Source organism: Protopterus annectens, chromosome 16.part0 (genome assembly GCF_019279795.1).
Source record: "Protopterus annectens isolate FY-2018-M chromosome 16.part0, PAN1.0, whole genome shotgun sequence".
NCBI lineage: Eukaryota > Metazoa > Chordata > Ceratodontiformes > Protopteridae > Protopterus > Protopterus annectens.
The window spans coordinates 89,717,077-89,733,463 of NC_056750.1; positions in this window are offsets into that span (position 1 = coordinate 89,717,077).

Sequence of the window (16,387 nt, forward strand, 5' to 3'; positions counted from 1 at the left end):
TGTAATATCATTAGCAAATGATTGTGTGCTACACTCTAATATTAATGGGCCTCCTTTGCATTACCTAAGTTAAAATCCTCTGTGAATGCATATTACTGCATGACCTAACACTCTATGAACTTTGTAGTGTTGCTATAGGGATATGTCAACTGTGTTCATATCTATAGGCCTTTGGCTTCCATCACTGAACAGCAGACTTTCCATTTGAAATACATTTGGTGGAGAAATAGTTGATGACACAGCCATTCATTGAAGGATTCACAATAATGTATTTTAAATGCTACGCACCATTGGATTTGAACCCAGGATCACGTGTGGCACAAAATTATGGTTTTCAAAGCATTTAACAGACAGAGCTACTGATTCACTGCTACAGTAGGTGTAGTTGTCAAGATATAAGTGCACAAATACATGCTGTGACATACCTCATTTACATCCATTATTATGTGCATGGCTTGATAGGGATGTATTTCTCCACCAGAGCCCCAGTTAAACATGTATTTTGCCATTAATGTTTTAGCAGGTGTATTTTTAAATGTTCCTGAGAAAAGTGCACATTTACCTGCTGTTAGAGACCGCACTTATATCCATTATCCTGTATCTGGCTTTTTAGTGGTGTAGTCCTGTACTATACTCCAAATTACACTTCCATTTTCCATTAGTCTTTAAGAAAGTTTATGCAGTGCAGCAATGCACAGCTCTGCTTAAACATCCTTAATGGTGGTAACTTGACAATTAGTATGTTCCGCTTAAACCAAGTGTATTAACTAATAGTTGCATAGTGTGGCAGGGTATGCACCAGTCTGCATGTGCAATGGTCTTGGGTTTGAAATAGGGTGCAGGTGTACATTTTGTATGTGTTTATTATTATTTCAAAAACATACATCAATATAGCACCATTTAGCTGAGCTTAGAGATGCTGCATGCTGTGCTGTGTCATGCAGAGTCACGCAAAAACACCTTTAAAGAAAATAAAAATGGGGAGATGAGAAGGTGGTGAAATGGAGTACAAGCAAGTGGAAAACAGGCAGGTAGGGATGTGCAGGAAGGGTGTAGGAAAGAACCATAGCTATCCATTTCTTGTACAACAAATGTGTACTTTAACAGAATTTGTAGATGAATTTGGACTGTCACCCCCAGAGAGAGGGGTGAGGACAACATAAGTGTGTTGTCAAGCCAAATGGACCAAATTAGGTGTGTCCAGTGAACACATGTGTGAAATGGAGTGCTATGTATGGGACAATATTTTTTTTGTGGGACAGGTGCCCATTTTTTAAGGTGAGAGTGGAATGTTGGGGACAGGACATAGGTACGTGTGGGGGAGATAAGTTAGGAAGATGAGGAAGCTGTTGCAGACAGACAAGACAGCCAAGACAGCATATAGGGTTGGTGTAGGACACGAGGGGGGTAAACACCTTGGTAGGGGAGGGTATTATGGAATCCCAATCCCATGAGCATCACACATGGCAGCCGTACTACTCAAGTCCTCACCCATGTAACTGTCAGTACTGCTCCTTCACTGCCCCTGTGGTGGTAGCAGTGAATGCTGGTGTGAGGGGCAAGGCTGCCCCACCAGAATTAACAGCATGGTCTCTAGCCAGTGTAGGAGTATACTAAAAGTTTGGTTCATCAGCCCATGCACCACACCTGGCAGTTCATCATGGGTGATCTAATCACCTCCTCCACCTCCCCTCCCAGAGCTGGTTCCTGCCCCACCCTGAGAGGCAGAAAAACCCAATGTCACAGCTAGTGCAGGGGCAGCAGAGGGGGCACCACCTGGCTGTGGCCCAGATATGCTGGACCCCGCTGCCATGGCTGGGGAGCCAAGGTAGGTAGAGCACCAGGAACCAGTCTACCTCGTCACACTGTAGTAAATTAATTATAAACATATGTTAACATAAGAAATAACCAAGCAAATGTAGGTATTAACATAATGGATGATACTATTGATTAATAAAACAACATAAAAGGAATATTATGAGTAACAGAACAATAAATAATAAGGAAAGTATGTTACAGAAAACCAGTATGAAATAATTAATGTGGCCAGCATAACAGCTAGTTCCAACTTTATATTAATATCAAATCATAATAATAAATAACATTAATAAATTAAAAAATATAAGGGGTGGGGAGAGAGAGAAAAACATATAATTAGTAACTTTGCACATAATATTACTATGCAGACTACTAATACATACTTCTACAGATGTGTAATTTCAGTTGTGAATACAGTGACTGCAATTCTTGCATAGATGATGCTGCATGTACATACTTTTCAACCTGTTAGCATGGGACAATATGGGCAAAGCACTAACAAATGCTGGTACACAGGCACAACTACAGAGAACTGTTGTGGTCATGCAATACCACCAATGTGTTCTGTGAACAGATTTTCCAATAAATTGCATTCCAAGGACTGTCATGTGTCTGATAATCAATGGCCAGTCATAAGGGGCCCTAGTCATTACATTCTTCAAAAGCATGACAGTTGAGAGTTATGTTCATGTCCACTAACTACAGTACACAGCTGGTTATTTGTTAGCTGTCTGCCATGGGATTAGAACCCACAAGCAGTGACTGTTGGGATTATGTGCACTTTATTTCAATATCATGAATTCTCAAAACAGTATTCTCATTTACGACTTTTATTGTAACATTTTGTGTGAAACCCTACATTTGCACACATGCATAGCTGTGTGTGATATAACAGTGGAACCAAATGCAGTGAAAGCATTAATTATGATCATTTTACTTGAATACAGCAGTTATCAGAACACAATCATGTTTTAAACTTTATTGATGATGTTCCTCTAAAACTGGCATTTTGACACATAGTTAGCAGTCCAGGACTCCAGTACAGCATTATTTCAGACATAATAAGCAGAACACAGGCTTAAACCTTACTCTGATTATTGCACTACATGCATTTCAGACATTTGTGGCTGCATTCCTTAATCATTAACATTTAAGTCTGGCATGTAGACCATGGATAGCTGTGAAAAGACATCTCAAAGATAACACATATACCCTGTCCATTAATTCAGTGCAAGCTACAGCATATTTCAGACAATGGCAGACCAGAGCTGTGATTCTTAATATTGCTAGACCACAGCATTAACTGCTGTTCGGAAGCTATACAACACAGTACTGCATGTTTAGCTGATTTAACTTGCTCTACCATGACACATTGCAGAACATGTTGCATGTCGCAGGTATGTCATATTATGCTACGCACTACGTTTTTACTTTTATGTTTCCCTACTCACCACCCTCTCACCTCATCCTGGCCAGGCACCCTGTGCGAGATGGGATAATGCAAGCCCTCTCATCTGCAGCTAGTGAAAGAGCAGCAAACCATTATGTATACGAGTTTTGCACAGATTCAGCTTCTGTAGTTTTAAAGTACTGGGACACATACTTACATATTTGTGGAATCTGCCCAGCCTGAGCTTATTGGACCCAGGTGTCCAAATATCCCCTCTTTCTCGGCCTCAGGTCATTATGGTGATGATGACACTGCTCACCAATGTGGGGGATACCAGTAGCACTGGTAAGTTCCCTAGCCAACCAATCCCAGGCCTCAGAATGACATTCTGAGCCCTGGTAATGACCCTGCAGAAGCCAGGGTTCATAGGTTTTGACCAGGAGTCAACAAACAATCTGGACTCCTGTTCACCCAACCACTGTGCCCAGAAGTGCACTCCTTCATCAACATCACCAGGCATATCAACAGCCAAGTGAAGACTCCAATAAATGATGTGAAATTCCCACCTAATGGCCTTTATATAGGCTGCAGTCCACCCTTACACATCATACTGCAACTTTCAAAAAAGCACCATGTTGTTTAGCTTTGTGCAAACTTACTCAAACCAGGTTTAAGCCCTGATTAGCATCACTCAGACCATTTATGTGGAGCTTATCCTGGCACAAATGGAAGTAGACCATTAACTATGTTTCAGCTCTGCTTAGCTTCATGAAAACTCATACAAACTATTTAAGTGAAGCTTAGCAATGCACACACTGTTGCCCTGTTTCAGTGCTGCTTAGCATCTTAGAAACTCGCACAAACTGTTTAAACACTACTGCTCATATTGCGCATGTTTAAGTGGTGATCAGCATCACCCAGTCATGACATGACCTTAATAAACTTAAAACAAGTAATTATACAGTCTTAGTAAGCTCACATTTTAAACAAAAGGGGGGCAGTAACAATACTATGGAAAAACTAAATCTCAATGCCTAAAATCATAAATACATATCAAGACAAATCAGGAATGATTTGCCTGGTAACAATATCCATTAAAGGAAATCAGTATACACTAGCAAATGGAAATCAGTATACACTAGCAAATGGAAATCAGTATACACTAGCAAATGTTTACTGGATACCTGTTCTAGGAGCTAAAGTAGCCAAGCCATACCTAGAAGACATTATACAACAACCAAAGGGAATGTAATTATAGTAGGCAATTTCAATAGTGTAATAACTGAGACTGATACAAATGCAAAAAACATGCATAAGAAATCAGCATTATCAAAGGGGCTTTCTGATTTTATTCATGCTTTTAACATTGTAGATATTAATGAATATGCTGACTCAAATACATTATTTTTACACATTATTCTCATAGATGTGGTACTGTGGTGGTGGTGCGGTATCGTTGTTGCCTCACAGCAAGACGTTGTGCCATTCGATTCTCAGCTAGAGCATCTTATATGTGGAGACATGCGTGAATGGGCATACCTTCGTTGAAGGTTGTACATCAGGGCTGGCAAACTCGGCACGTAAAAAATCTACTGCCAATCATTAGCAGACTGGAGTTCCGCTGTGGTGACCCCTAACCGGAAAAAGCCAAAAGACACAAACAAACAAACAAACAATTCTCATAGATGTGATACACAATCAAGAACAGACACAGTATACATATCAAGAGATCTAACTATGAAGTTAGATAAAGTCATGTTAAAGACATGTCCATTGCCAGACCATAATGCAATTACATTTGAACTAAATTTGTATTTGAAACAAAGAATAACTGTAACTATGATACCTTTATACATAACAAATTTGAAAGACTTCAAAGAATTTTATATTAAAGAAATACAAACTTTTTTAGACACAAATCTTACTACTGATGTCTCTAAGATATATATATATAGGATGCTCTGAAATCATTTATTTATATGGAAAAGTATTAACATGGTTCAAAATTAAACAAAAGTAATTCAACAAAGACTTTTTGAACTTACAAGCAAAAGTTGATAAATTAAAACTTGACATCCAGAAAAGAAACATGAGCTTAACAGATGAACTAGATGAGACGAATAAAAAATATTTAGAGACACTACACCATAAGATGATGATTAATCTAGAGAAAATTTAATTCTGTTCTTATTCAATCAACCTTAAGAATAAAAAGATCATAGCCAACAGAACTTAAAAAAATATATATAAAAGCAAACCAGATAAAAGAAATATATATTTCAGGTACTATGAAGAAAGTATCAGATTTAGAAGGAATGCTAAAAGCCTTTAAAATACATTTTAATAATTAGAAGAAGGTAACAGAACCATAAAACATACTAAAAACCTTCTTTGGAAAAAATATCAAAACAAAATTATTAGATGAACATATAAAGTTAATAGATAAGTCAATAACAATGACAGAACTTAAATCTCAAGTTAATAGGCTAAAGTTAAATAAAGCCCCGGGTATAGACAACTTTACCCCAGAAATGTTTACATTATTAACTAAACAAGCATTAGTATTATTGTTGAAAGTGTTCACATTAGTAAAAGATGGTAAATATATCCCTCCCTCTTGGAAATACACAATAATATCACCTATTTTGAAACCAGAAAAAATGTTAATGAATGTTCATCTTCTAGACCACTATCTTTATTTAATATAGATTATAACACATTCATGGTGATGCATGCTTCTAGAATTAAACAGTTACTCCCATTATTAAAAGATGAAGATCAAACTGGTTTTATAAAGGACAGAAACACATATGATAACATTGAAATAATTTTCCTTGATTATATTAATATTACAAAGAGTAAAGTCACTGTGGTTAGTTTACATATAAATAATGCCTTTAATTCAGTAGACTGGGATTATTTATGGGTTGCTTTGGAGGAATATGGATTCTCACAAGAATTCAGACTATTAATTATTTATATGGAAAATCCTTGGTTTACATAAAAGTTGGATCCTACTTTTCTATATCTATTAAAATTACTAAAGGCACAAAACAGGGCTGCCCCCTGTTTCCATTATTGTTTGCTACGCCCATTGAACCATTTGTAAACAATATACAAATAAATGAAAATATTAAATGCATACAACTAGATATTAGATTAGAAATGAAGGTTCATCTGTTTGCAGATGACATTCTGCTAACTTTAAAGGAGAATGAAATTTCAATAAAGCCCTAGTAAACTCAGTTCATCATTGTCAGAAGATCTCATGTCTTAAATTCAATAAAAACAAAACAAAAATATTACTTATAAATACTATTAAGATGGATCTAGATAAAGAACATTCTAAATATATATCTGCAGACAACAAAATCAAATACCTTGGGATTAGATTAACAAATGAACTGGATACAACAATTATAGTAAACTATAATGAATTCTTAAATAATATTAAAACTCTTATACAAAAATGAAATAAAATATATATTTTTTCAATGGAGAATAGACTTTATATAATTAAAATGGTTATTTTTCCAAAAATACTGTACTTTATATAAGCCAGCTCTCTCACCCCTCCTAAATCATATATAAAACAATTTAATAAATTAATGATAAATTTCCTGTGGTATTCAAATAAACATACAGTAGGCATGGGTTATCAGTTGAGTAATTGGAAAACAGGAGTAATAGGTCTACCAGATACAGGGACATATACACAGCCATCCATCATAAAAGCAGCATCATTATGGATAAATACAGCCTATTCTTCCAGATGGAAACAAATACATGAACAAATATGGTTAAAATCAGGTTTTACTTTACCACAGCAATATACAGAAGTAGTACCAAATAACTTACTCTGGATGTGGAAAGAACACGCAACAAAGAACAATCACAGAATATAAGTTCCAAATTCATTATCCTCATTTTAAAAGCTTACAAAAACTTTATAAATAGAGATCCTGGCATAAGAGCATGGTCATTTTTATTAGATCCCATTGCATGCATGCAAAACAATATTGAAACCTTTGATATAGATACAATTAACTTCCTCAGGAAGAATACTTTGAATTATTAACATCAACTGTTAGATTCTAGAAAAAAATTAACAATGGAACAAGTTAAAATGAAATTTGACTTAGATGATAACCTGGGGCTGTTTATAGAGGACATAAGACAGTTTGTTTTAAACAAATTAGAGTCCATGCAGTTAACAATTAGACAAAACGTTCCTAAATTTATAGAACACATGATCTCTATAGCAAAACAACCTATTAATGGAAAAGGCTATTCATTTAGTATTTACAAAATAATCAAACAATTCTATAAAGAACATCTGTGGGATTACTATAAAACAATTAATAATCAATTCCCAACAGACAGTGACAAAAAAACTAATTCTTCTCTCCTCAAAACAAACATCTATTTCATTGCAATGGAAACTTTCTACATGGAAACGTATACATAACGCTTTCATAATAACACATAGAATGGAACTAAAGTTCAAACAAGAAAGTGGTTGTTGGAGATGCAAAATAAAACAGCTGTTTAAATCATACTGGGATAAAGGTAATTATTTTTACAAACTGTTTTCAATGATAAATTCCAGTTATCCAAATGTTTAATTATATTTAATGTTCCTATACCCAATGTGTACCAAGAACAATGTTTCACTCTTATGGACTCTATTGGCCATTGCAAAGAAAATTGTAACAATTCACTGGAAAATCAAGATTTCTCCTACATTCAAGGAATATAGAAGTATTGTTTAAAATGTGTCACGGCTGAAACGAATACCATCAGGAAAAGAGCTGAGAGAACAACATCACTATACAATGTGTGGCAAAAAGTGACTGAAATACTGAAGAGCAATGGCTGTAGCACTTTATGAAATAAATTGCAAACATGAAAATATCAAATTTATTAATTTAGGTACCTTGTAAATAGTTTGATTTGTTATTGATGAACTTACTTGTTATTAACCTGTGTGTATTATATGCATATTCTCAATGTTATATACAAGTTCATTTATTTTTGAATATTAATAAAAATATTTAAGAAAAAAAGATCATCAAAGATTTTAATTTCATCTCAGAAAAATATTTTAAGCCTGGATAGGAATAGCAGATGGTCTGTCTCTTCTTTAATTCTTTAATCAAAGGAAGAAAGCTTTTTCTCTTAGCCATCACTGTAGCTGAGTAATCATTGTCAAATCGTATTGCTTTGTCCCCTAATGTGATGGGAGAGTTTGACCAGGCTGTTTTCAGGATTAGCTCTTTATCTTGTGAAGAGAAGATTTTCATTATAGTAGATGTTGGAGATGGATTATTTTTATTATATTTTATTACTGGTGTAGTCACAGATCTATGGGCGCTTTCAATTCCATAGGTCATTGCTTCTGGTAAGTCACGGGTCTTAGGGAGTGAAGATGTTAAAAATCTGTCAAATTTCCACTTTCTGTCTTCTCAGGCAAGCCACAGATGTGGATATTATTTCTTTGAGGTCTATTTTCTAAGTCATCTATTTTGTTCTAAAGTAAGGTGTTTTGTCTCAGTAAGAATTTAATATTTTTTTCTATTAATCTCCCTTCCATGTTGTTTAATGCCACTTTTGTTCCTGATATTTGAACTTTCTGTTGATTGAGACTCTTGTATTTGTTCCATTTGTTTAGAACAGTTTTCTTTAAAATTATCCAGTATGTCTATTTTCAGTGAAAGCTCTTGAATGTTAGTTAATACAGTCTGAAAATCCTTTCTCATAAAAGATTCCTGAGAGCTCATTTTTGTCTGACTCATTATGCATTCAAATAAGAGATCTTCTGAGCAAAAGTTTGGCAGGAAAATGATCTTCAAAATAAGTACTTTGTTGATGTTATCTTTCAGAATAGATCAAAATGTTAGTTTTTAGTCAAAATGTCCAAATAAGATAACTTAGAAATATAATTTCCTGTCAGAAAATAAATAAAATAGCAGAGCACAAAAATGCTGCTATCCTGTCAACATTCTGGCTGGAATGCACCAGATATTACATTTCTGAGGGCTTTGTGATATAGGCAGGATATTTTTAAGCATGTCAGCATTTTGTTAGGTATGAGCAGTCTGTGATTGCCTTAGCATAGTGTTCTGTGTTACTGAAAACCTGCATTAGCTTTGTGCAACAGCTTTGCCTCTAGCGACATTATATAACTACATCTCTGCCGCAGTGTACACAGACTCAGTAAATGTGACGTAATTGCTACATTGTTTCTGAATGACAATTTCAACCAAGGTTACAGACAGTTTGAAAATGCAACTCCTTTATTAATAATTTCCATCAAATTAATCAGCTTGAAAATATAAGCTTGAAAGTGATGGGACAATATGTAAGAAGATCAAATAAACAGAATATGAAATATTGGTTTAATATTCAAATAAGATGACAACTCAGTGACTGCTACACATCCAAGGGCCTAGCCTTCCAGAACTCTCAGCAAGTCTAAACATGCATTATGAATTTTCTACCATGTAAAGGTTCTGTTTATATTGTTTGGTGAATTTTGTCACACAGGAATGTGGACACCAAATAAGTGCTTAAGAGAAGTTTGAGATTTTAAAGTTGAAGGGGAACTTTTTTAGGTAAACCTTTAAATGCACCACCTGCTTAAACCCCCTTTTATTGGTGATGGTAAGTGAAGGGTTTCTTAAACAGTGGCCTTGTCAGAGTCAAGAGAATTTGAGAGGATATAGCTGATGGTCATCTGCATACACACATGTGCGCACACACACACACACACACACACACACACACACACACACACACACACACACACACACACACACACACACACACACACACACACATCAAGAAAAGACAAAAAGACAAGAGTGACTTTAAACAGTTTGCTGGAAAATCAAGTTATAGCATGTGGATGACCCAGTGCATTGTGTAGTAGATGAAGGTCATGATATAAATCATCTGAAACAGTCTGAAAGTCCATTTGGTAGACTATATGTATGGATTATTTACTTCTGCATCTTTTGCCCACCAACTACCTAATGTGCCAGTAGTGTTCCCTGGCAGTAAGTGAGATATGGCATCACCTCTGGATGTAATTGTATATACCGTCAGGTGCTACTCTATGTTCATGGGTTGCTGCAGTGCACCAAACAGTACTTCCTGAGGGTTTTGATGTTGGTATGTTGTTATCAGGTCACTTTGTTCTTCTCCTCTCCGACTTGGCCGGTGAGATATTTTGAATGCACTTTATTCTACTTAAATTTCTAAAATGGTTTTTAACTTTAGAACAGTGTGAAACAGGAGTCAACTCAACTTCTGAGTCTATAATGCTCATGTGTATTACACCACTAAGCTTCACTTCATTCAGTCTGCAGCATGTCTCCTGGCTGAGCATAATTAACAAACGTTAAATGCAAGTAGCACCTCCATGGCCCCCACACCTCTTGTGCTTCCTGAGGTGGTTAGGACATTCCAAAGGAACATCTGGTTACACCATTAAGATCTAAACAATGTTTCCTTTTATCTTTTGCAATACATTTGCATACCTTGTTGTCACAGTCACATGACCTTCTTGCTGAATTTCATGGCTGCCTTTTTACTTCTTTTCTGATGCAGGATTAGTGTTGGTTCCAGACAGCATTACAGTGAATGGACAACAGCAAAAAAGGAAAACACTCTGTCTTATACCCTGGGGTAATTAACAGCCATAAACAGCCTTTTTTGATTCAGCCACATGAGGAATGTTTATCCTTTATTCTGCAAATGGTTATGTTATCTTGCCATATTTCCAGTTATTTGTGTTGCATTATCTATTGACATATATTCACATACCTGCAGTACATCTATGTGCTTATTGTTTTCTTAGATTAACTTTTTAAAATTGTTATCATTTGTTAACCAGGTTAGTCTAACTGCACCAGTGGCTTCTCTTCAGCAAAGACATGAGGTGGTGTTTTACGATAACAAGTTACATTTGGCCAGGACATCAGGAAATTTCCGTTAGTGTTTTCGATGGAGGATGTGTGATTTCTTTTAAATATACCTGAGCTACCTCAGACTGAAGCAGATAGGTCCTCATTTTAAAATGTAACTTGAAGGGCAAAGTTTTAAAGCTTACCTTGTACACGTATGGTATTGATGCATGCATTAGCCTTTGACATGGCATGCTAATTCTCATTGTGTATTTAGTAATTACTTATGCACAAAGTCTCCTGTTCAAAGGAGTATCTGTGCATTTGTCAGTAAGTTACAATTGACCACATGACTCTGCATTTAGTATATAAGCCCCAGTACTAAAACTTTATTTTATTTAACCTTCTTTCTAATACATCAGCATGTTAGCATGTCATTAATCAATATTATCAGTGAATCCTCTTGATGACTTACCACAGAAGACACTACATAAGAGTGGTGCAGTGCCCATCCATGTTTAATGAGGGCCAGATCCAGTCTGTTTGCAGTCCTAGTTGACCATATGGAGTATCTTGTACAGTTTTTTTGTGTTTTCTGGTCTGGGATCTACTATTAGATGTTATCTTGTGATAATTCCGAACAATGTAGGTTGTTATTCTCAGAAGTGCTGACTCATTTGTTAACTGATAAACTATATTTATGATCAGCTGTTCTAATATTTTTGAGCCACCATTAGTGTTAAATGACCCTTTTACAATGACAGACAAATTATTCATAGTGATGACCATTGTGTAGTGGCTTAGCCTGTGTTTGTGTCCAAGGAGTGAGGCTGTCATTTAATCTGAATCAGGTAGTATACTAAGCTATGCCAGTGCCTTAGCCTGTGTTTGTGTCCAAGGAGTGAGGCTGTCATTTAATCTGAATAAGGTAGTATACTAAGCTATGCCAGTGCCTTAGCCTGTGTTTGTGTCCAAGGAGTGAGGCTGTCATTTAATCTGAATCAGGTAGTATACTAAGCCATGCCAGTGCCTTAGCCTGTGTTTGTGTCCAAGGAGTGAGGCTGTCATTTAATCTGAATCAGGTAGTGTACTAAGCAATGCCAGTGCCTTAGTCTGTGTTTGTGTCCAAGGAGTGAGGCTGTCGTTTAATCTGAATCAGGTAGTATACTAAGCTATGCCAGTGCCTTAGCCTGTGTTTGTGTCCAAGGAGTGAGGCTGTCGTTTAATCTGAATCAGGTAGTGTACTAAGCTATGCCAGTGCCTTAGCCTGTGTTTGTGTCCAAGGAGTGAGGCTGTCATTTAATCTGAATCAGGTAGTGTACTAAGCTATGCCAGTGCCTTAGCCTGTGTTTGTGTCCAAGGAGTGAGGCTGTCATTTAATCTGAATCAGGTAGTGTACTAAGCTATGCCAGTGCCTTAGCCTGTGTTTGTGTCCAAGGAGTGAGGCTGTCGTTTAATCTGAATCAGGTAGTATACTAAGCTATGCCAGTGCCTTAGCCTGTGTTTGTGTCCAAGGAGTGAGGCAGTCGTTTAATCTGAATCAGGTAGTATACTAAGCTATGCCAGTGCCTTAGCCTGTGTTTGTGTCCAAGGAGTGAGGCTGTCGTTTAATCTGAATCAGGTAGTATACTAAGCTATGCCAGTGCCTTAGCCTGTGTTTGTGTCCAAGGAGTGAGGCTGTCGTTTAATCTGAATCAGGTAGTGTACTAAGCTATGCCAGTGCCTTAGCCTGTGTTTGTGTCCAAGGAGTGAGGCTGTCATTTAATCTGAATCAGGTAGTATACTAAGCTATGCCAGTGCCTTAGCCTGTGTTTGTGTCCAAGGAGTGAGGCTGTCGTTTAATCTGAATCAGGTAGTATACTAAGCTATGCCAGTGCCTTAGCCTGTGTTTGTGTCCAAGGAGTGAGGCTGTCGTTTAATCTGAATCAGGTAGTATACTAAGCTATGCCAGTGCCTTAGCCTGTGTTTGTGTCCAAGGAGTGAGGCTGTCGTTTAATCTGAATCAGGTAGTATACTAAGCTATGCCAGTGCCTTAGCCTGTGTTTGTGTCCAAGGAGTGAGGCTGTCATTTAATCTGAATCAGGTAGTGTACTAAGCTATGCCAGTGCCTTAGCCTGTGTTTGTTTCCAAGGAGTGAGGCTGTCGTTTAATCTGAATCAGGTAGTATACTAAGCTATGCCTAAGTAGCATCTTGTTTTGTTTTCTTGGTGTGTATCCAGGAGGATATTTTTTTATCAGTGAGCATAAGTGGTTTGGTATGTCTTTTAGGGTCTATATCACGAAATCGAACTTCCAAAATGTCGAACACCATAAGTTCGAACTTGGAAGATCGATTTCGGATAACATCGAAACTTCAAAACAGCAATTTTTTTCCCAGGGAAAAAAATTTGCTGTTCCAAAAAACACACACATAACACAATCACACCAAACACCTTCAAAACCTACACTAAACCTAACATACACCACTATCTATGCATTATCCTTAACCTAGCCCTAACCATAAAGTCCTTCACTACCGCACACTTACCTGACCCACGCCCTAACCCTAAAGCCTGTCACTACCCATTCGTACACTTACCTTGACCCAGTTCGAAAATGCTGAAGCCGCAAAAACGGCCAACCAAATTCTTTCCCTGGGAAAGAATTTGGGTTTCCGCAGCTTTGACATTCTCAACTTTTGAACTACCAAGTTCGGTCTTCCAATATTCGGCATTCTTCACATTTATTTTGCGATAGGGACCTGTTTTGTACTGTTTTTCTGGTATAGAGTAATATTTATTTTTTCTGATCCCAGAAATGACTTTCTGTGAATTTATAGATTTGAAGGGGAATTGACTATTATGTAATGCTAATTGGCTATGGATGAATGGCTGAATTGTGCTAGGGCTGGCCCTAAGCAGGCTGTATTCGGGAAAGGTATGTGAATAAGGGAGACTCAGCTATGGAAGGAGACACCAGTTCTGTGGTGCTGAACGCACTGTACAAAAAGATCAAGTTGATAACCTCCAATGTGTTTGTTAACAGTCTTATCTAGCAAGTCAGTCTTTCTGATCAAATCACACATAGACTACACAAGAACTACCATGCATTTAGCCAGGTCATAAGTCAGTCTCAGTAGATTGGCAACGGCAGACACACATAGACTACATCAGGACAAGTGTACATTTAGCCAAGTCATAACTCAGTCTTAGTAGACTGGCCATGGTAGACTCACATAGACTACATCGGGACAAGTGTACATTTAGCCAAGTCATTTAGCCAAGTCATAACTCAGTCTTAGTAGACTGGCCATGGTAGACTCACATAGACTACATCGGGACAAGTGTACATTTAGCCAAGTCATAACTCAGCCTTAGTAGACTGGCCATGGTAGACTCACATAGACTACATCGGGACAAGTGTACATTTAGCCAAGTCATAACTCAGTCTTAGTAGACTGGCCATGGTAGACTCACATAGACTACATCGGGACAAGTGTACATTTAGCCAAGTCATAACTCAGTCTTAGTAGACTGGCCATGGTAGACTCACATAGACTACATCAGGACAAGTGTACATTTAGCCAAGTCATAACTCAGTCTTAGTAGACTGGCCATGGTAGACTCACATAGACTACATCGGGACAAGTGTACATTTAGTCAGGTCATAACTCAGTCTTAGTAGATTGGCCATGGCAGACACAAATACACTACATTGGGACAAGTGTACATTTAGCCAAGTCATAACTCAGTCTTAGTAGACTGGCCATGGTAGACTCACATAGACTACATCGGGACAAGTGTACATTTAGCCAAGTCATAACTCAGTCTTAGTAGACTGGCCATGGTAGACTCACATAGACTACATCGGGACAAGTGTACATTTAGCCAAGTCATAACTCAGCCTTAGTAGACTGGCCATGGTAGACTCACATAGACTACATCGGGACAAGTGTACATTTAGCCAAGTCATAACTCAGCCTTAGTAGACTGGCCAGGACAAGTGTACATTTAGCCAAGTCATAACTCAGCCTTAGTAGACTGGCCATGGTAGACTCACATAGACTACATCGGGACAAGTGTACATTTAGCCAAGTCATAACTCAGTCTTAGTAGACTGGCCATGGTAGACTCACATAGACTACATCGGGACAAGTGTACATTTAGCCAAGTCATAACTCAGTCTTAGTAGACTGGCCATGGTAGACTCACATAGACTACATCGGGACAAGTGTACATTTAGCCAAGTCATAACTCAGCCTTAGTAGACTGGCCATGGTAGACTCTGCGATTACAGAGGTACTGGCAGATGCTTATGGATTCAGTACTAACACAGAAGTAAATGATGTATGGTTCAATTGTACTAGGGAGAGAATTGTAGTTGGCAAAGTGCAGAGCTGTCCACTATTGCTGAGGTCCAAGTCCAGGATTTTCTTGCACCTGGCTGTGGTGTGTGCTAACTGGTCCAGAAAGTAGGCATAGTTGACCCTGTGTGGGTCTGGCTGATGTGACATGGTACAAGGGTTTGATGTTTAATATCTGTCCTACTCAGTGGAAGTTTAGACTCATAGTAGACAGTTGGTCAACTATGCTATGTCCAGAGGGCCAAGCAGCATGGGTGGAATCAGGGCGCCACATGGTTGAAATGGGCAGTACTGTTCCTTAGATAGTATATTATGAGAAAACCTGCAGACACTCCTGTGTTGTGCATTTCTAATGAATGATAAATTGATCATCAAACACATTTTATTATATCTGGTATAAAAATGAAGCAGTGGAGGCAGCTAGTCCATAATAATATCATTTTTATTAAACTTGAAAAAATACTCGACACTTTTGTTTTCCAAGTATATATTAACAAAAGTCTCTGATATCTATATTAATGCTCCAACAGTGGAAAGGTGGCATCAAACAACTTCTTCTGTCTGCAGTATGAATAAAAATGTCCAGGCTACTTTAGCTTCTTCAACCCCAGATTTTCTTTGGTGCAGCATTCTTCCCCTGCATGAAGAGGCTATCATTTGATTAACAGGGCCTTAGCCACAATGTTTAACACACAGAAAATAATTATTGCATGATGACAGACATCTATGTGGACACCATATTAAGAAGCATAAAATAGTGTCCATGCACCACAGCTTAGAACATACTATGTAACAGATATTGACTATTTACAAATCACTTTGTGTATTATAATACTATGTAACAGATACTATTTACAAATCACTCTGTGTATTACAATACTATGTAACAGATACTATTTACAAATCACTCTGTGTATTACAATACTATGT